At 49.1% G+C, this 22,257-nt stretch overlaps 1 non-coding gene across 1 annotated transcript; it reads right to left on the minus strand.

The window, feature by feature from the left end:
- Positions 1–18,028: 18,028 nt before the first annotated feature.
- LOC149440754 (U6 spliceosomal RNA) lies at positions 18,029–18,135 on the minus strand. The gene has a single exon (XR_016307512.1). It is a non-coding gene; the product is annotated as a U6 spliceosomal RNA (small nuclear RNA).
- Positions 18,136–22,257: the final 4,122 nt, after the last annotated feature.

Here is a 22,257-nt window from a genome sequence, read left to right on the forward strand (position 1 = left end):
TCCTCAACAACATAAGAACCCCAGAGCAAAACATTCCCCACCACCAGCAACATATTTTCCTGCAATGGTAGATCACCCAGCAACAATAGATACTATCTCAGCAACACTACAACTCGCAGCTCACAGCAACAATAGATCCCCACCAGCAACAACAGATCTGCCCCAGCAACAAAAGATCCCCCAGCAGGCAGCAATAATGGATCCTCCTCAACAACATAAGAACCCCAGAGCAAAAGATTTCTCACCAGCAAAAATAGATCCCCCCAAAATGATAGGTCCCTCCAGCAACAACTGACACTCTCCCAGCAACACTACAACTTGCAGCTCCCAGCAACAGTAGACCCCCACCAGCAACAACATTTCTGCCCCAGCAACAAAAGAGCCCTGCTGGCAAAAATAGATCCCCCAGCAGCCAGAAATAATATACCCTTCCCCCCTTAACAGTGGATCCTCCTCAACAACATAAGAACCCCAGAGTAAAATATTCCCCACCAGAAACAATAGATCCTCCTAAATTGAAGGCCCATCTAGCAACACTACAACCCCCAACTACAATAGATCCCCAGCAGTCAGCATCATTAGACCCTCAAGCACACCCAAGCCCCCTTTGCCAGTACATACATCCTGTGCTGGAGGTGCCAGAACTGCGATCTCCGGTGTTCCTGCTAAAAGAGAGAGAGGAGAGAGAGAGATGGGGGGGGAGAGATTAGGGGGAGAGAGAGAGGGAGAGAGGGGGAGAGAGGGATGGGCTAAGTGAGGGAGAGAGAGAGGGAGGGAGAGAGGGAGAAAGAGAGATTAGGGGGGGAGAGAGAGGGGAGGAGAGAGGGAGCGACGGGGAGAGAGGGGAGAAAGAGAGGGGGGGGAGGGGAGAAAGAGAGGGGGAGGGAGAGAGAGAGAGAGGGAGGGAGAGAGAGAGAGAGGAGGGAGGGAGAGAGGGAGGGGGGAGAGAGAAGGAGAGGGAGGGGGTGGAGAGGAGAAAGACAGAGAGAAAGAGAGAATATTGCTTGCAACAATAGATCCCCCAGCAGCCAGAAATAATATACCCTTCCCCCCTTAACAGTGGATCCTCCTCAACAACATAAGAACCCCAGAGTAAAATATTCCCCACCAGAAACAATAGATCCTCCGAAATTGAAGGTCCCTCCAGCAACACTTAACCCCCAACTACAATAGATCCCCAGCAGTCAGCATCCTTAGACCCTCAAGCACACCCAAGCCCCCTTTGCCAGTACATACATCCTGTGCTGGAGGTGCCAGAACTGCGATCTCCGGTGTTCCTGCTAAAAGAGAGAGAGGAGAGAGAGAGATGGGGGGGGGAGAGATTAGGGGGAGAGAGAGAGGGATGGGGGGAGTGAGGGAGAGAGAGAGGGAGGGAGAGAGGGAGAAAGAGAGATTAGGGGGGGAGAGAGAGGGGAGGAGAGAGGGAGCGACGGGGAGAGAGGGGAGAAAGAGAGGGGGGGGGGAGGGGAGAAAGAGAGGGGGAGGGAGAGAGAGAGAGAGGGAGGGAGAGAGAGAGAGAGGAGGGAGGGAGAGAGAGAGGGGGGAGAGAGAAGGAGAGGGAGGGGGTGGAGAGGAGAGAGACAGAGAGAAAGAGAGAATATTGCTTGCAACAATAGATCCCCCAGCAGCCAGAAATAATATACCCTTCCCCCCTTAACAGTGGATCCTCCTCAACAACATAAGAACCCCAGAGTAAAATATTCCCCACCAGAAACAATAGATCCTCCGAAATTGAAGGTCCCTCCAGCAACACTTAACCCCCAACTACAATAGATCCCCAGCAGTCAGCATCCTTAGACCCTCAAGCACACCCAAGCCCCCTTTGCCAGTACATACATCCTGTGCTGGAGGTGCCAGAACTGCGATCTCCGGTGTTCCTGCTAAAAGAGAGAGAGGAGAGAGAGAGATTAGGGGGAGAGAGTGGGGGGGGGGGGAGAGAGGGGAGGAGAGGGGGGGGAGAGGGGGGGAGAGGGGGGAGTGAGAGATAGAGGGGGGAGGGAGAGAGGGAGGGAGAGAGAGAAGGAGAGGGAGGGAGGGGAGAGAGGGAGAGGGAGGGGAGAGAGAGAAGGAGAGGGAGGGAGGGGAGAGAGGGAGAGGGAGGGGAGAGAGAATATGAGAATATGATACATATTTTTCCCCATGGGTATTCTGGTCACTCTGTTAATAACATGGGTCCATCCTGTTCTCTCATATACAATGGTGAGTGGTTCTTACTGCTGCACCGAACCTCATTTGCATCATAACCTCTACATCATGTCTAAGTGCCGGTCATTGCAGTAGTATTCTGAGGTCCATGGTGAACTGGGCTCAGAGGAAGTGGCTTGAATACCTCAGACCTAGAAGACTGAGGACCTCTACTGGCGAGAAGGAAGAACTGCTAGGGACAGCTCTGGAGTAAGAGTGAGTACTTTAGCAAGAGCTGTTTTTCTTTTAATTCGAGATGATGACAGCAGACATTCCCATGGAAGTGACTCAGTCCCCATACACAGCAGTTTCTACAAACCTCTTGAACTGGTCTGACTCGATCCTGCCCTGTTTCTGTGGCCCCAGCCAGGGCCGGCACGTGTGCTGGATGTGCGGTTAGGCTGCACAAAGCACGCCATGAAAGGGGCGACATTCAACCCATCCAGGCGGTTAATAATGAACATTTTGTGCAAACGAGGAAGCACCACATTCATATCTCTGGGTTGCTGGTATTGCTTTAGGGAATGGCGGTGGTGTGAGATGAACAGAAGACGCCACAAATCCTGACTCCCCACTGGAAGCAAGAAGCACAAAGAATCCCTTTGTAATGTGAAGTCAGCAGGAAGCATCCCAAGAACACAAATGTGATATAATGCAGCTTCTCAGATGTGGTGGCTGCATTCGTTTTCTTCTTTGGTGAGCCTGCCAATAACACACTTCAGGAGAAGTCTGCCATCTGTTGGCTGTGAAGAGTACTACACGCAAGAAAAGTCTGCCATCCGTTGGCTGTGAGGAGTACTACACGCAAGAAAAGTCTGCCATCTATTGGCTGAGAGGAGTACTACACTCAGGAAAAGTCTGCCATCTGTTGGCTGAGATGAATTACTACACGCAGGAAAAGTGTGACATCTAGTGGCTGTGAGGAGTACTACACGCAGGAAAAGTCTGCCATCTGTTGGCTGAGAGGAGTACTACACTCAGGAGAAGTCTGCCATCTGTTGGCTGTGAGGAGTGCTACACGCAGGAAAAGACTGCCATCTGTTGGTTGAGATGTAGTACTACACACAGGAAGAACATTTGTTCAACTTAGGGAGAGCAATGTATCTAATTTGCATATTTGGCTGAGATGAAGTACTAAAGTCTGCCATCTATTGGCTGTGAGGAGTACTACACACAGGAAAAGTCTGCCATCTGTTTTTTTTTTAAGTCCGCAAACGTGCAAACTACAACGAAAAACCCGTAAGTGATCACAAAAAAAGTGCAAGTGCGAACACCACACGAAAAAGTGCACTTAGGGGTGTGTTTGTCCTACCCCTGGAGGGGTTGGACCGTTGCCCTGATCCCCCGGGGTACGAAGCTCCTGACAGGGACAAGGTTCCCATTTGGTCCTTCTGGCCAAAAGGCCTGGTGGACCACCGTTCCTTATGCCCAGCCGAAGCCGGACATCCAGTACTAGGCAAAGGGGCTCTCCCGAAGAGAAAGCCCCCCAGGGATCAGGGGAGGAAGGAACCAAAAGGCCACACATCCTCCCCCTAGACTTCAGGGTAGGCCCGAGGACCCACACCCTAAATCCGTGAAAAAACACACACATAAGTACAGCAAAAAGTGACAAACGTGGGAGTGAAATAAATTAAATAAATAGAAAATAAAAAAGTGGTACTGTGCCAGATTGTGCACAGACCAGGCCCTGAGGCCCGTAGCAAAAATTGCCCTGGACTTAGCCAAAAGACCTGGTCCTTAGGGCGCTGTGCAAAAAGAGGTGAAAAACAGTGGCCATGTGTCATCTTCACACCGTGGGGTCCCACACCCAAGTGTTACTAGTGACACCCCTGAGAGCCTCTTCCCCAGGGGGCACTGAGTTTGCGGACTTTTTGCGTGCCCAGCCCCTGGCCAGACCAAGGTAGATCCATCCAAATCAGGAGGTACTGGGTCTTTCCAGTCTTTTTTTTTTTTTTAAGTCCGCAAACGTGCAAACTACAACGAAAAACCCGTAAGTGATCACAAAAAATGTGCAAGTGCGAACACCACACGAAAAAGTGCACTTAGGGGTGTGTTTGTCCTACCCCCGGAGGGGTTGAACCGTTACCCTGATCCCCCGGGGCACGAAGCTCCTGACAGGGACAAGGTTCCCATTTGGTCCTCCTGGCCAAAAGGCCTGGTGGACCACCGTTCCTTATGCCCAGCCGAAGCCGGACATCCAGTACTAGGCAAGGGGGCTCTCCCGAAGAGAAAGCCCCCTAGGGATCAGGGGAGGAAGGAACCAAAAGGCCACACATCCTCCCCCTAGACTTCAGGGTAGGCCCGAGGACCCACACCCTCCATCCGTGAAAAACACACACATAAGTAAAGTAAAAAGTGACAAAACATGGGAGTGCATAATAAATAATAGTAAAGTAAAGTAAAGAAAAAATAAAAAAGTGTTTTTTTTTTTTTTTTACCAAAATATCAGTACTGCAGTTTGCAACTCAACGTCAGATAGACTTCATCGAGGGAACTCCTTATGTTGAGTCAACTAGTCACATCACTTATTTTGGTTTTTTTTTTTGGTTTTTTTTTTTTGTTTTTTTTAAATTTTAATTAAGTCGAATTAAGTCAACAAAAAATGACAACAATAGAGGTCATCTACTCCATTCTATTTAAACTGGGACCATTTTCCCACTTCCCACGCCAGTTTAGCATTCTCCCCAATGCTTCGCAGGTCCCACAGATAATACAAAAACATTTTGGCCAATAATAATTTAATCCCGTCATCCACCGAGATCATCTCCCGCTTCTGAACTAAAATACAACGACATTGCCACAAAACCTCCTTCCCCGCACAAATTATCCTCCACGCTATCCATTTTTTTCCTGGTGCTGTACATAAATTTAGGCCGTACACCACCTTCTCATAACTCAGCAGGTGCATATCCGCCAGAAACACTGCGCAAAGGGGCAGTTCCACAGGAGGTGCATCACAGATTCCTCATTACCGCAGGGGTGTCGAGGACACCGCCCCGACCTTATTAAACCTCTCCGGTACAGAAAGGCTTTAGCTGGCAGACACTCATGTACCACTTGCCATCCCAAGTCTCTCTGACTATTCGTGAGATTCCTATTAAGCACCATGTTCCCGTGCCAAATTGTGCACAGACCAGGCCCTGAGGCCCGTAGCAAAAATTGTCCTGGACTTAGCCGAAAGACCTGGTCCTTAGGGCGCTGTGCAAAAAGAGGTGAAAAACAGTGGCCATGTGTCATCTTCACACCGTGGGGTCCCACACCCAAGTGTTACTAGTGACACCCCTGAGAGCGTCTTCCCCAGGGGGCACTGAGTTTGCGGACTTTTTGCGTCCCCAGCCCCTGGCCAGACCAAGGTAGATCCGTCCAAATCAGGAGGTACTGGGTCTTTCCAGTCTTTTTATTACAGAAGCATCAAAAACAACATGATACGTGTAATCGGGGTACATCTCACCCTATACTGCGACGCAGCGCACCACATGGCAATATAGTTCCAAGCATACAATAAATACATTCAGAAATAAATACATTCGCTCAGCGGTATGATGCCTGACGTGATGTGCAGAGGATGAATCCCCTGACCGCCACGTCATGCATAACGCCGCTTACCCCAAAAACTGTAACATTCTAATACACATTACGTTTCCTAATAATACTAGTGCATGCGAGAAAACGAAAACCGGATATTACGATTAACAATAGGCATCGGGTGTGTGTGGGGAGGGGAAAAAGGGGGGGGGGGAAAGAAACACAGGCCCGAAGCTTTATTGAAGGGACAAAGACACGCAAGGGGGAGTAGGGGGAAGGGGGAAATCTTCAGACGTCCTCTTCCTCCTTAAAGTCCATCAAGGAATAGTCTCTGAGCAGACTGAGGATCAGTCTGTGGCAGTCCTCAATGGACATCCTCTCCCGCTGGTGGATGAGGCGCTTTCTGGCGCACCATAAAGCGTCCTTAAAACAACACAGCACCCGCCAGGCGCCGTCAATGTCCTCCAGAGAAAAGGTTCCACAGAACAGTCCATTCAACACCCCAAAGTGAGTGATGGCTGTCTGTGGTACAAAGTCCTTGAGTTCAGGTTCCAGGGCCCCCAACAGGGCCTGAGCAAATGAGCACTCCCAGAAAACGTGGTAAGACGTTTCCTCGTGGATGATGCAGAAGGGGCAGTGTCTGTATCTGCTCAGGTTCCTGGCATGCATAAATGTCCTGAGAGGCAACCCCCCTTGGATTGCCATCCATGCCAGGTCTTTGTGCCTGTTGGTAAGAATGTTGGAAGAAACATTCCTCCAGACCACCTTGCAGGTGTCTGAAGGCAGGCCTGGAACCGACTCCAAAATGTCGCTGGCTCGGATGAGCTTGTAGATAGTCTTTGGCTTCCACAAGTCAGGCTTGACTCCCTGCAGCCCTTGCTCCCTGATGAACTTGAAGGTATCCAAGTAGTACCAAGGAGTGTCCCAGTTGTAGGGGATGGAACTATCCCAAGTGTCCCACCCCAGGGACCTCCAGAGAGGCAACAGGAAGAAGCGAGACATTGCGTTCCCGCCAGAGTCCATAATCCGTCTGGGCAAAGTTCTGCGGACGCAGTTGCAAGAAAAGAACACCCTCAGCTGGGTGGCGATGTTGGGCACGCCCTTACCGCCCTTGAGGGGTTCCTTGAACATGACTGCCCGCTTCACTCTGTCCATCTTGGAGCCCCAGATGAAGTGAAACACCGCCCTGGTGATGGCCTTACAGGTGTTGACCCGAGGGGGCCAGGCCTGGGCGAGGTACTGCAACACAGGGAGAATCTCGCTGCGGAGTACCAGTGTCTTCCCTTCGATGGTGAGGTCTCTGAGGCTCCAGAGTCCAAACTTTTGACGCATCTTAGCCAGTCTCTCCTCCCAAGACTTCAGGGCTGCGCCCTCGGCACCAAACCAAACTCCCAAAATCTTCATGAAGTCTGTCTTGATGCCAAAGGGCATGGATGCAGAAGAAGGCAGGAACCACTTTCCGAAGAGCATGACTTCCGACTTCCCGCAGTTGACCTTTGCCCCCGAAGCTTGGCCGAAGTCCTCGCAGGTCTGGACGAGCAGGTCGATGGAGCGCTGGTTGGCACAGGACACCGTCACGTCGTCCATGTAGAGCGAGCACTTCACTTCCCGTCTGTCTGGTCCCGGTGCGGTGATTCCCCCGATCTCTGGATTCCGTCTGATGCATTCGGCGAAGAGCTCTATACAGCAAACAAAAAGCAGAGGTGAGAGAGGACAGCCTTGTCTGACCCCGGAGAGGACCGGGAAGGGGTCAGTCTTCCAGCCGTTCACCTGCACGGAACTACACATGCCGTTATACATCATATCCACAACCGAACAGAACATTTCCCCAAGACCAAACCTGCGCAGGGCTCTGCACATAAACCCATGGGGTGGATTATCTGTCCGATGACAGCCTTCAACCTGTTCGCCATAACTTTGGCGAGGATCTTGTAGTCCACGTTCAAGAGAGAGATGGGACGCCAATTTTTCAAGTCACATCTCTCCCCCTTACGCTTGTACAGGATCGTGATCATCCCCTCCCTCAACGAAGGAGGCATCTTGCCCTCCACCACCATCTCCTCGTACAGCTCGAGCAGGTCCGGGCCCACGAGATCCCACAGCGCTACATAAAGCTCCGCTGGGAGACCGTCGCAGCCCGGGGTCCTGCCTCGCCTAAAGGATTTAGCGGCAGAGTGCAGTTCCTCCAACGTCAAGGGGGTGTTGGTGGCCGACAAACCTGCAGGATCAATAGCATTAGAGATACCTGACAAGAACCTGTCGGCCGCTGCCGTGTCTGTTGCTTTGGGGGAGTAGAGGTCGGAGTAGTAGTCGCTGACCACTTCCATCACGGCCTCCTTCCCCTTCTGGAGTGTTCCAGTCTTGTCGCGCAGCTCAGACAGGGGAGTGTGTCCTGAGTGGAGTTTCCTGAAAAAGAAAGAGTTACACTTCTCACCTTTCTCGAGATGCTCCACCTTGGCACGGAAGACAATGTGCCTGGATTCTTCCTCAAAGTGCTTTTTCAAGCTCTTCTTGGTGTCCTCCAGGTCTTGTCTCACGTCCCAGCCACAGAGATGAAGGTCCTGCAGGGACTGTAGCTGACGCTGCAGCCTCCTGAGTTCCCTCCTCCTGGCGCACACTTGCTGGCGTCCCCTGGCCTGAAAGAAGCTGCGCAGCTTGACTTTCACGAACTCCCACCAGTCGCTTACCTCGGGAAAGAAAGACTTCTCCCCTCGCCAGGTACCGTAGGTTTCCCTGAGCTCCTCTAGCAGTTCCTCATCGTCCAGCAGGGTGCAATTCATGTTCCAGGAGCCTGGGCCCGGGGCAAAGCCCTCTCCCAGAGCACCTTGAAAGTGAATGGCCCTGTGGTCAGAGAAAAAGCAGGGAACCATGGAGAACCCGCGGTGCCTGACTGCCCTGGAGGTGAGCACAAAGTCAATCCTGGAGCGCACAGATCCATCGGGGCGGCTCCATGAGTAGTTCACGGAACCGCGCCCCACGGATCCCACTGCGTCTCGCAGGGAAGCCTCCGCAATCATCTCCCGGAGCAGCTTCGAGGTGGCATCGAGTTTTGCGTACATGCTGGAGCTGCGCCCATCCTCCTCTATCGGACAGTTAAAATCACCGCCGATTACTACTGTTCTCGTTGTGGCGAGTTGCGTCCGCAGGGTTTGGAAAAGTTCCAGCCGCGCGTTCTTCTCCGGGGGGGTGTACACGTTGATGAGCCTAACGGGCTCCCCCGCCCACGAACCGCCTATGACCAGAAGGCGGCCACAGACGAGCTCTTGGACGGAGTCAACAGTGAAACGTCCTCCCTTGATAAGAACCGCAACCCCTGCGGACTTGCAATCGCCACCCCCAGACCAGTAGGAGGGACCGTGGGTCCACTGGGAGGACAAATGAGTGTACCTCCTCAGAGGGGGAAGTGCGCACTCCTGAAGCATGTACACATCACTCTGCTGTGTGGAAAGAAAGGTCAGCACAGTCTGCCTCCTAGACACATCCTTGATGCTCCTCACATTAATGGAAAAGATAGATATCTCAGCCATCATGGGAAAGAGATGAAGGGGTTAGTCGGCAGGGGCTGTGCCTACCTCCCCTGGGGAGGGGGGGCGACCTCTGCGGCCTGGCCAGGGTCCTGGCTCAGTCCGATCTGGTTGAGGACCTCGTTGAGGACCTCATCGAAGTCGGTGGAGAGATCTGGCCCCGACCGGGTCAGAGCCATTTCTTCTTCCACCTCTTCCTCCAGTGTGTCGAGGTCCTCCTCCGCCGGGCTGGCCTGCTCCTTCTTCCGCTTCCTGATCCCCGCCGCAGAGCTGCTGACGGGGGTGGCAGGGGGAAGGGGCGGGAAATCCTCCTGTGAGGACAGGTCAGGGGGGGGTGGAACCGGGCCCGGGAGGGGTGGGGCAGGGGGGCAAGGGGCGGGGGGGCAGGAGGGCCAGGGGCGGGAGGGGCAGGAGGGCTAGGGGCGGGGGGGGCAGGAGGGCCAGGGGCGGGGGGACCAGGGTCCGGGGTGGGGGCTGGGGTGGGGGGAGGGGGGTTCCTCTTACCTGGGTCCTTCTGAGGCTTCTGTGGCGCTGGTTTGGCAGCAGGGCCCTTGCTCAGGGCCCCAGCGTACGTCCTGCTTCTCTCTGGGCAGTCCCTGTAGACGTGCTCTGACCATCCACAGAGGTTGCAAGTTTTGGACCTCGGGCAATCCTTGGTCTCGTGACCTGCAGACCGGCAGAACCTACATGAAAGCACATGGCAATCCTTACCCTCGTGCCCCGGCTGTCCGCACCTGCGGCATGACTGGGGTTGATCCGGGTAATGTAGGAGTCCTGCTGACACTCCCAGGGAGAAGCACTGTTGCAGGTGTTGGAGATCTCCAGCGGGACGGTCTCTCAGCAATCTGCAAAACACAGTCCACTTACCTGTCCAGAAGCCGTTGGCGTCTAGTATCCGGACTGGGTCCTTCAACACGACGCAAAACCTTTGGAGATAGGTGGCGATGTCTTTTCCAGGGACGTGAGGGTTCCTCATGGATACCGTGATCCGCCTTTCGTCCCTTTGAATGGGAGAATTCGCAATAAACTTGCGGAAAAGGGAATCGGGCCCAGAGGTCTTCACCGTCTCCCAGTACCTTCTGCATACCTGTAATGATACAAAAGTTACAAAGAAAATACCTTTCATGAAGGATTGCACCGACAGGGTCTCTGCCTTGCTAAATCCTTGTTCAAGGATCATCTTCTTGCCGAAGACTTCTGGGGTCATGTCCGGGACTCTGCCTTCCACTTCTTTCAGCCGCAGCACGACTGTCTGCTTCATCCAGGGCTCCAGGGGGGGGAGACCGTCTGCAGGGCCAGAGCGTTCTGAGGTGGAGGCGGAGGGGGCTTCTCCCGGGGTCTTGGCAGGGGCGGCGGCGGCGGTCAGCGGCTTCTTGGTGGTCTGTCTCTTCCCCATCTTGTCGCAGAGGAGTTCTCAGGAGGGCTTCCCAGAGATCTTCAGCGGATTCCTTCTCCTTCTTCTTCCTCGGCGACTTCACTCTTGCTTAGCCTTTGAAAAGGCTATTGAGCGTCAGGAAGAACATTTTTTTGATTGAAAAGATACTTTTATTACAGAAGTATAAAAAACAACATGATACTTTGTAATCGGGGTACATCTCACCCTGTACTGCGACGCAGCGCACCACATTGCAATACAGTTCCAAGCATACGATAAATACATTCAGAAATAAATACATTCGCTCAGCGGTATGATGCCTGACGTGATGTGCGTGGAGGATGAGTCCCCCGGACCAACACGTCATGCATAACGCCGCTTACCCCAAAAACCATAGCATCCTAATACACATTACGTTTCCTAATGTCACGAAATCATGCAAAAACGAAAGCCGACTGTTACGCTATACAACAAGCATCGGGTGTGTGGGGGGGAGGGGAAAAAGGGGGGGACACAGGCCCGAAGCTTTATTGAAGGGACAAAGACACGCAAGGGGGAGTAGGGGAAAGGGGAGATCTTCAGACGTCCTCTTCCTCCTTAAAGTCCATCAAGGTATAGTCTCTGAGCAGACTGAGAATCAGTCTGCGGCAGTCCTCAATGGACATCCTCTCCCGCTGGTGGATGAGGTGCTTCCTGGCGCACCATAAAGCGTCCTTAAAACAACACAGCACCCGCCAGGCGCCGTCAATGTCCTCCAGAGAAAAAGTTCCACAGAATAGTCCATTCAACACCCCAAAGTGAGTGATGGCTGTCTGTGGTACAAAGTCCTTGAGTTCAGGTTCCAGGGCCCCCAACAGGGACTGAGCAAAAGAGCACTCCCAGAAAACGTGGTGAGACGTTTCCTCGTGGATGATGCAGAAGGGGCAGTGTCTGTATCTGCTCAGGTTCCTGGCATGCATAAATGTCCTGAGAGGCAACCCCCCTTGGATTGCCATCCATGCCAGGTCTTTGTGCCTGTTGGTGAGAATGTTGGAAGAAACATTCCTCCAGACCACCTTGCAGGTGTCTGAAGGCAGGCCTGGAACCGACTCCAAAATGTCTCTTGCTCTGATGAGCTTGTAGATGGTCTTTGGTTTCCACAAGTCAGGCTTGACTCCCTGCAGCCCCTGCTCCCTGATGAACTTGAAGGTATCCAAGTAGTACCAAGGAGTGTCCCAGTTGTAGGGGATGGAACTGTCCCAAGTGTCCCACCCAAGGGACCTCCAGAGAGGCAACAGGAAGAAGCGAGACATTGCGTTCCCGCCAGAGTCCATAATCCTTTTGGGCAAAGTTCTGCGGATGCAGTTGCAGACAAAGAACACCCTCAGTTGGGTGGCGATGTCGGGCACGCCCTTACCGCCCTTGAGGGGTTCCTTGAACATGACTGCCCGCTTCACTCTGTCCATCTTGGAGCCCCAGATGAAGTGAAACACCGCCCTGGTGATGGCCTTACAGGTGTTGACCCGTGGGGGCCAGGCCTGGGCGAGGTACTGCAACACAGGGAGAATCTCGCTGCGGAGTACAAGTGTCTTCCCTTCGATGGTGAGGTCTCTGAGGCTCCAAAGTCCTAATTTCTGACGCATCTTAGCCAGTCTCTCCTCCCAAGACTTCAGGGCTGCGCCCTCGGCACCAAACCAAACTCCCAGAATTTTCATGAAGTCTGTCTTGATGCCAAAGGGCATGGATGCAGAAGAAGGCAGGAACCACTTTCCGAAGAGCATGACTTCCGACTTCCCGCAGTTGACTTTTGCCCCCGAAGCTTGGCCGAAGTCCTCGCAGGTCTGGACGAGCAGGTCGATGGAGCGCTGGTTGGCACAGAACACCGTCACGTCGTCCATGTAGAGCGAGCACTTCACTTCCCGTCTGTCTGGTCCCGGTGCGGTGATTCCCCCGATCTCTGGATTCCGTCTGATGCATTCAGCGAAGAGCTCTATACAGCAAACAAAAAGCAGAGGTGAAAGAGGGCAGCCTTGTCTGACCCCGGAGGGGACCTGGAAGGGGTCAGTTTTCCAGCCGTTCACCTGCACGGAACTGCAAATATCGTTATACATAATGTCAACATATGAACAAAACATTTCCCCGAGACCAAACCTGCGCAGGGCTCTGCACATAAACCCATGGGAGACACGGTCAAAGGCCTTTTCCTGATCAAGACTGACCAGGGCCGCGTGCACACGGCGGTCCTTGATGTATTGGACCGTGTCCCGGACAAGCGCTAGGCTGTCCGCAATCCTGCGGCCAGGAATGCCGCAAGTCTGATCCGGGTGGATGATCTGTCCGATGACAGCCTTCAGCCTCTCCGCAATGACTTTGGCGAGGATCTTGTAGTCAACGTTCAGGAGAGAGATGGGACGCCAATTTTTCAAGTCACATCTCTCCCCCTTACGCTTGTACAGGATCGTGATCATCCCCTCCCTCAACGAAGGAGGCATCCGACCCTCCACCACCATCTCCTCGTACAGCTCGAGCAGGTCCGGGCCCACTGGTCCAACAGATCACGCCTCCCACCATTGCTTGATTCCATCAATAATGATGGTTTTGGACCATACCATTTTAACTTAGGGAGAGCATTGTATCTAATTAGCATATTTGCTCTCTCCCTTTCCCTGTCTTCCTGATCTAGTACTTGGTGGTCAGCTGCTGTTGTAAGTTCAAGGAGAGTTGGGACAAGTCAGCCCCCAGAGGGGCACAGAGCGGCCATAGTGTCGGTGTATTGGAAACTGCTATAGGGAAGGGATTGGGAGGGATTCGATTAAAGGCACTACTTTAGAAACCGGTGCGGCTCAGACCAAGTCAGAACCACACCGATACGACCGCTGCAATTGTGGACAATAGGGTACGACTTAGCATGCGATTTTCAAGTTGCATGGCATGCAAATCGCATGTCAGTTTGCATCCAGTGTAACTGGGGAACTTAAAGCCAAGTGTGCATGAGACCTACACAAGGCGTTACTCTACTTTCTCTCCTAATAAATTCTAAAGATAATAACATAGTAGCAGATTCTATAAATAACTCATCACATGAAGGTTATATTTAGTATCCTCCTTCTATATAATCAGAGGGATGGATATAGCGCAGGTCTGGATGTACCTGTAGGAGAGGTAAGTCCGTGTCGTCGGGGGAGGGTTGGAACGGGAGTGCGGTGATGATCGATGTGACATGTGATGACCTCCTCTGTACACGACCCAAGACCGATCTCATCAGTGAGTAATGCAGGTTCACACCTATGCAGTTTGAGATTGATCCGTTTCTGCAGTGTGTTTTTGCCGTGTTTTTGGATGCATTTTGCGTTTTTTTTTCTTGTTGCTAGGCAGATTTAAAAAGCAAAATGCTGCAAAAATGCACTACATGCTTTTTTGCTGCATTTCCTTTGAAGTCTATAGAACCAAAAACGCAACTTTTTGCGTAAAAAAAAAATCCCCGACCCTTTCCAAAAATCTCACTGCGTGCAAAAGTGGAGATGTGAACCTGTCCTATAGGAAATCATGTTAAATGGGCTGTAGTGCGTTTCTGCAAAACGCAGCGGAAAATGCTTAGGTGTGACCCTAGGGCAGTGTTTCTCAACTCCAGTCCTCATGGACCCCCAACAGGTCATGTTTTCAGGATTTCCCTCAGATGAAACAGCTGTGGTAATTACTAAGGCAGTGAAACTGATCAAATCACCTGTGCAAAATAATGGAAATCCTGAAAACATGACCTGTTGGGGGTCCATGAGGACTGGAATTGAGAAACACTGCCCTAGGGTAAGGCTTAGATCACATATATGCATTTTGCATTTGATGTTTGCTCCGGTGCATTTTTCTACATGCGTTTATAATGCTTTCTACTGTGTTTTGTGCAACTTTTTTTTGTGAAAGTGGAATTTTTTTTGTTGCTGGGTAGAATAACAATTCAAAACGCAAAACGCGGCAAAACCATGCATTCCAACAGCTTCTCCATTGAACTCTATTGTAGCCAAATCCCCCCCCCCCCTCGTCACATCGGGTGCAATTTTGCATGACAGGCGACTTGCAAATTGTAGGCCCAGTCATACCCCAGGGGCGTACTGAACATTTGGAAACTTGGGCACTGACCGGTCAGTAGGGGGCCCCATGAGATGCCCCTGGTACCTTTTTCATAGGCTTTTTTGAGTTTGGGCAAGGACACAGGGGCCCCATGATCCCCTATTGCCCGGGGGCCCTATGAATTGTCAGTCTGCCCGTCACACCCTATTGTCCGCTGTTAGAGTGGTCATATCAGTGCAGTTCCGACTTGGTCAGAGGCGTACCGATTTCTAAAGTAGTCCATGCACTACTTTTCGTGCAATTTGCGTAGACATATGTGTCAGATATCTTGCAAATCACAAGGAAATCAGCATGTCACCCGATTTTGAAATTGTAAGTTACACGATTTCAAAATCAGCTTTGATGTGAAGGGGGGCTTAGTGTTCGGTCATACCGGTGCAATTTCAGGTGTGATTTGGGATTTAAAATTGCATCTGAAATTGCATCTGCTGCAATTTAAAATTGCGTGATTTGTGTGCAATTTCAGGTGCAATTTCTGAAGACTTTATTGCTACTTGTAAAGATTTTTAATGATTTCTTGCAATTTGCTGTGCGATTTCCATTTTATTCTCTGTATGTGAAATCACAACAAAACTGCCAAAAAAGTAATCCAAAAACTACTTTAGAAATCGCACTTCAGAAAGCCGCACATGTTAAGACACTGACATTTACATTCGTTAGATGCGACTTCAGGTGCAATTTCAATTCCCAAATAGCACCAGTATGATCAAACACTAAGCCCCTGTTCACATCAAGCCCGATTTTGAAATCGTGCAAATTACAGTGAAGTCGCACGATTTCAAAGTTGAATGACATGCCAATTTCAGCTGCGATTTGCAAGACATCTGATACAGATATCTATGCAAATCGCACCAAAGTAGTTGATGTACTACTTTTGAAATTGGGGCAGCTCTGACAAGTCAGAACCGCACAGATATGACCGCTCCAATTGCGGAAAATAGGGTGCAACTTGGTGTACGATTCATAAGTCGCATGGCATGCAAATCGCATGCTAAATCGCACCCGATGTGACTGGGGTGTAAAAGTCAAAAACAGCATTTTTGCTGCAAAAGAGTTCAGTGGAGAAGCTGCTGAAATGCACAGTAGTGTGTTTTTGGCAGTGAAAAAAAGAGCTGCACAAAATGTAAAAAGTGGTAAAAATGTGTCAAAAACGCATAAAAAAATGCATGTAGAAAAACGCATATGTTAAGACAGACATTCACATTCATTAGATGTGATTTCAGGTGCAATTTCAATTCCCAAATCGCACCGGTATGACCGGGTACTTATAGGAAATCTGATCTAATCCAATCGGGGAAATCTCATATCATCTTTATCATGTTAGTGTCAGTTCAAATGTCATTATCAATCTTTATAAATCGTATCTGATAGCTTTCACGTAAACACTCACTGGTGATCCTGCCATGAAAGCACTTCCTGTTATAGGGTGATGTAACGGAACCGGTACCCGACCGCACTTGGGTATATTCCGTTATACCGCAGCTTCCCCTGTCCGAACAACATCCACGGACTACACCCTTGAAATCCCTCAGGAAACAGACAGCACCCAGCTCTTCTTAATACAGGAAGCCAACAACTTTTATTGTACACAAACAACATGTTTTATACAGAGGTCGGGGAAAGACAACCAGGGACAGGAAACACAACATCAGCCCGTCCCATCAGTGGGAGGCTGCAGGAAACACCTCATCACCCCTCCCCATCCAACCAAGACACAGAACAATGGGATGAAGCACATGGCATAGGACATTGACCAACCCCCACACCAATACACAAACAGTAAATCCCATAATAGTTGGCTGGCCAGCAAGGCACAGCACAATGGGGGGTAGCACATGGCAAACAGACAATGGACAGCCATGTGGCCTAGACAAAGGACAACACACAAATGCACAATACTGGGACATTCACATGTACACCCTGTACCCTTAAACAGGCACAGGGTGGGTTAAACATAATGATTCGGGGAGATGATACAGAGGTCCCCCCACCCCCAAAAGTCACTCCCATCACAGGTGGCAACTGTCTATCCCTGTCTGCCAGTTCTGTTCCTGGGTTGTCACCCTGTCACATGTGACTCCAGTGGAGACTATAACCACTTGAAAACCGCAATACGTTTATAAATGTTGCGGTTTTCAAGTGGTTTAGTCACGTGTCACACCGCTGTGATTTGTGTGTGATTTCAGGTGCGATTTCAACTCCAAAATCGCACCTGAAATCGCACGGTATGACCGGGCACTAACTTGTTAATTTTCGTTATTATTAGCTACAAAAGTACAAATGTTGCAAAAACAAAGTGGGTCCTGAAGAAGCCCCTTTTGTTGGGTGAAGCGCGTTGATCCGTATGTACTTCGTTCTTTCTAATCAAGCTCTTTTTTTCTCATTTGGGGTCCTTATGAGGATATAATTTATATGTAATGTTGCTATGATTTTTTTAATTTATGCTTTTTTCATATATTAACTTGTTGATTATATTATTAGCTACAAAAGTACAAATGTTGCAAAAACAAAGTGGATCCTGAAGAAGCCCCTTTCTTGGTCGAAATGCGTTGCTCCATATGCACTTCATTCATTCTAATCAAGCTCTTTTTTTCTCACTTGGGGTCCTTATGGGGATATAATTTATATCTAATGTTATGATTTCTTAATTTCAGTTTTTTGCGTGTATTAACTTGTTGATTATATTGTTTATTAGCTACAAAATTACAAGTGTTGCAAAAATGAAACGGGTCCTGAAGAAGCCCCTTTCTTGGGCGAAACGTGTTGCTCTGTATGCACTTCGTTCTTTCTAATCAATCTCTTTTTTTCACACTTGGAGTCCTTATGGGGATATAATTTATATCTAATTTTGTTATGATTTCTTAATGTATTCTTTTTGCATCTATTAACTCGTTGATTATATTGTTTATTAGCTAAAAAAGTACAAATGTTGCAAAAACGTCCTGAAGAAGACCCTTTCTTGGGCAAAATACGTCGCTCCATATGCACTTCGTTCCTTCTAATCCAGCATATATATTTGTTGTTCATTTGTAGCCTGTACTATATGTTTTTATTCCAGGGTTTACAAGGATAAATCATTTTTTAAAATTTGTATTAAATAAACAAAACATTTTATATATATTTCATTTTGCTGTGTTTTTTCCAACCCAGGGGGGAGGTGAGGTTATTCATGGATATTACTGCTGTGCATATAAAGCACAGCACTGAGCTGGATTGGTATATATATATATATATATATATACACACACTATTATATATATTTTTTTTAATTTTTTTTTAATTGAAACAAAAAAAAGTACAATTTATTTTGTTGCAAGAAAATATGGAACGCTTCACGAATTTGCGTGTCATCCTTGCGCAGGGGCCATGCTAATCTTCTCTGTATCGTTCCAATTTTAGTATATGTCCTGCCGAAGCGAGGACAAGACCAGGGTGATCCTGAAGGGTATATAAGGACCTTCAGAAAGAGAAGTATCAGCTCACGGACAGCTTGGTAACAATGTATTGTTGCTAATAAAGATGTGGGAATCAATGTATTGGCGGAGATAAAGTTTCAGGAAAATGAATGTTAGATCAGCTTCTCCTTACAACATGCTCTGATGTTCCATACACGGATCAACATCGAAAATTCCATGCATCAGGTACAAGCAGCACATGCAAATGAGCCCAGCAGCAGCAGGGGATTCTGGGAGGAGGGAGGGGCAATCTCTAGGCTGTATCTCTAGTAACATGTTACATTGTATCCAGTTACTAGTGACAGAGCTGAACAGCCCCGGGTTTGGTTTGCAGTCGACCGTTCCAACCTAACCGTGAACTTCGAACTCAATGCAAGTCTATGGGACTTGAACTTGGAAATTAAAAAGTGCCCAATCTGAGGGTTTATATGTAAGTTATTGGCCATAAAAGGGGTTCCGGGGACTGCCCAGAGGGCAAGTACCTTTTTAAAGTAGCAGTTATATTTCATTGCTTAAAGTAAAAAAAAAAAGTGGTGTGATGCCAGTCCTCTGATGGGGGGGAACTTCTGATGTAATGGAGGATGTTTGATATAATGAGGGGACCTCTGATGTGATTGGGAGACTTTGATGTGATGGGGGGACCTCTGATGTGTTGAAGGAACCTCTGTTGTGATGGGGGAACCTCTGATGTGATGGGGAAACCTCTGATGTGATGGGGGGACCTCTGATGTGATGAAGGACCTCTGATGTGATGGGAAACCTCTGATGTGATTGGGAGACTCTAATGTGATGGGGGGACCTCTGATGTGATGGGGGGACCTCTGATGTGATGGGGAACCTCTGATGTGATGGGGGAACCTCTCATGTGTTGGGGGACCTCTGATGTGATTGGGAGACTCTAATATGATGGGGGGACCTCTGATGTGATTGGGAGACTCTGATGTGATGGGGGACCACTGATGTGATAGGGGAACCTCTGATGTGATAGGGGGACCTCTGATGTGATGGGGGGACCTCTGATGTGATGGGGGACCTCTGATGTGATGGGGGGGGAGATTTTGATGTGATTGGGAGACTCTGATGTGAAGGGGGACCTCCGATGTTATGGGGGAGTTTTGATGTGATGGGGGGAGTTTTAATGTGATTAGGAGACTCTGATGTGATGGGGGAGTTTTGATGTGATTGGGAGACTCTGATGTGATGGGAGACTCTGATGTGAAGGGGGACCTCGGATGTGATGGGAGACTCTGATGTGATGGGGGATCTATGATGTGATGGGAGACTCTGATGTGATGGGGGATCTCTGATGGAAGAACATCAACGTCAGGAAGAACATTTTTTTTTTTTTTTAAGTCCGCAAATGTGCAAACTACAACGAAAAACCCGTAAGTGATCACAAAAAATGTGCAAGTGCGAACACCACACGAAAAAGTGCACTTAGGGGTGTGTTTGTCCTACCCCCGAAGGGGTTGAACCGTTACCCTGATCCCCCGGGGCACGAAGCTCCTGACAGGGACAAGGTTCCCATTTGGTCCTCCTAGCCAAAAGGCCTGGTGGACCACCGTTCCTTATGTCCAGCCGAAGCCGGACATCCAGTACTAGGCAAGGGGGTTCTCCCGAAGAGAAAACCCCCTAGGGATCAGGGGAGGAAGGAACCAAAAGGCCACACATCCTCCCCCTAGACTTCAGGATAGGCCTGAGGACCCACACCCTCCATCCGTGAAAAACACACACATAAGCGAAAGCAAAAAGTGACAAATGTGGGAGGTGAATAACTTAAATAAATAGAAAATAAAAAAGTGGCTCCGTGCCAAATTGTGCACAGACCAGGCCCTGAGGCCTGTAGCAAAAATTGCCCTGGTCCTTAGGGTGCTGTGCAAAAAGAAGTGAAAAACAGTGGCCAAGTGTCATCTTCACACCGTGGGGTCCCACACCCAAGTGTTACTAGTGACACCCCTGAGAGCGTCTTCCCCAGGGGGCACTGAGTTTGCGGACTTTTTGCGTCCCCAGCCCCTGGCCAGACCAAGGTAGATCCGTCCGAATCAGGAGGTACTGGGTCTTTCCAGCTTTCCCAGAGGAATTACTCCCAAGGCCTCAGAGCGAATCGTGGCGCTCCCTGGTTTCTGTCCCTCCGGTCCAGCCTTCCGGACCCCCATCATACCAGTGAGGGTACTATACAACAACCATCCCCGCAAAGCTAGAATGGTTGGGTGCACCCCCACTGGACACTGATAAGAACAGATTTTTTTTTTTAATTCTTTTATTTAAAATTTCGAAAAACAATATTTCAAACATTAACAACAAAATTTCTGTTTACAGATTCCATCATCAAACATCAAAAGAAAGAACAGAGAACATCATACAGTCACAGGAACAAAAGTCACAAAAGCATATTATACAGAAAACACACATAATAAAAATAATTTACACAAAACAAAATCAAAAATAAAGTAAATAAACATGAACATTAAAACATCATGTGTCATGCGTTTTTTTTTTGTTTTTTTTTCCATAAATACACATTTAGTCAAAATTATGTACAGCAAAAGGCAACAAAAGGAAAAAACAGAAGATCATTTCATAATTCTCCAGAAAGAAGATTCTCATATTCATAATCTCCAGATTTCCTCCAAGACTTTGCCAAGTTCCATTCTCCTGAGACTTTGTTTTTGAAGCATGAAATTTCAAACTCGTACATATCCCTACCACCAACTATACATAAAAATTCCTCAAACTGTCCCTCACGAGTTTTCATGAACCACCACTTGCGTGATGGCCTATAACAGAAGCAGAAAAGACGTTAGATCTCATGAAACACAGACAAAAGTATTTCACATAGCCTACAGGCAAATCTTGTACCCCCACATTCTGCTTGGCTGTACCAGACCCACAGGAAAAACCTCCAAAAAGGGAATTACAAGAAGCACAAGAGATTTTCCGGTAAGTTTTCCAAAACCTATCCCGACCATGTCTTCCAGGCTTTGAAATGCCAACATTTCTCCGCCTCTTCCGCCCCCAGTTTCAACCGATCATAATGACCATACCTATATACACGTCCACGGACCATGGCCGCACACTCATCCACGCTCAACCACTCCTTCTTATATACACCTATATTACGCACATTCCACAAACACTCCTTCACGCAGCACACCAACATCCATAACACACGAGCCTCCTTCTCCCCCAACTTCCATAATCCAAACAATACCATCTCATACGTCAAACCACCCACACCACTCAAACCTTCCACCATCCTTTCCAAGTTCTTCCACACTTCCCTTGCATACACACATTCCCAAAACAGATGATATACACTCTCCACTCCCATGCATCCCGCTCTCGGACATCTTTCTGTATCACTCATTCCTCTCCTTCTCTGAAACATTCGCACTGGCAGACATCCATGCACCCCCATCCATGCTACATCCTTCTGCCGATTTTCAACCTCCTTCATACCTACATTCTCCCAAGCCACTTTACACTCCTCCACATTCAAACCACCAATCCACTCCATTTCTACCCTTTCATCCATCTCTTTCGCCACCTTCTTACAATCCCCCCACCATGCACTCTCAAAATCAGTCACCCCAAACTTTTCCATCCCTCTCGCAACTCTCACATAAAACCACGGCGCACTAAAACACACAGGCTTCCTCAAATCTCTCTCAAACCACCCATACTTCCGCCACACGCTCCCACCTACATACCGCAACATACAACCCTCCAAACTCTCATGCCTACACACTCTCGCACACATCCCCACATACAGTTGTGTCCAAAATTATTCAACCCCCAATGCTGTAAAGGGGTTTAGGGACTATAGTGTACATTTGGAATTGTATTCAGAATCAAATCCTACAAGGACGTTGTAACTACCCAAATGCAACTAAAATGACATCAATTGTTTATGTAATACAGTAGTAAATGGTTCTTATGTGGTTTCTTCATTGCCACAATTATTCAACCCCTTAAAGACTACCACTCTGAAGAACAGAGGTTCATACAGGTGCTTTCCATCAGGTATTGAAAACACCTGTGGATGTCACCGAGCAGCAATCAAGCATAATAAGCACCAATTAGGCAGCTT

The sequence above is a fragment of the Staurois parvus genome, unplaced genomic scaffold, assembly GCF_062004578.1.
Source record: "Staurois parvus isolate SC_StPar_1 unplaced genomic scaffold, SC_StPar_1.0 ptg001055l, whole genome shotgun sequence".
NCBI classification, from domain to species: Eukaryota; Metazoa; Chordata; class Amphibia; order Anura; family Ranidae; genus Staurois; species Staurois parvus.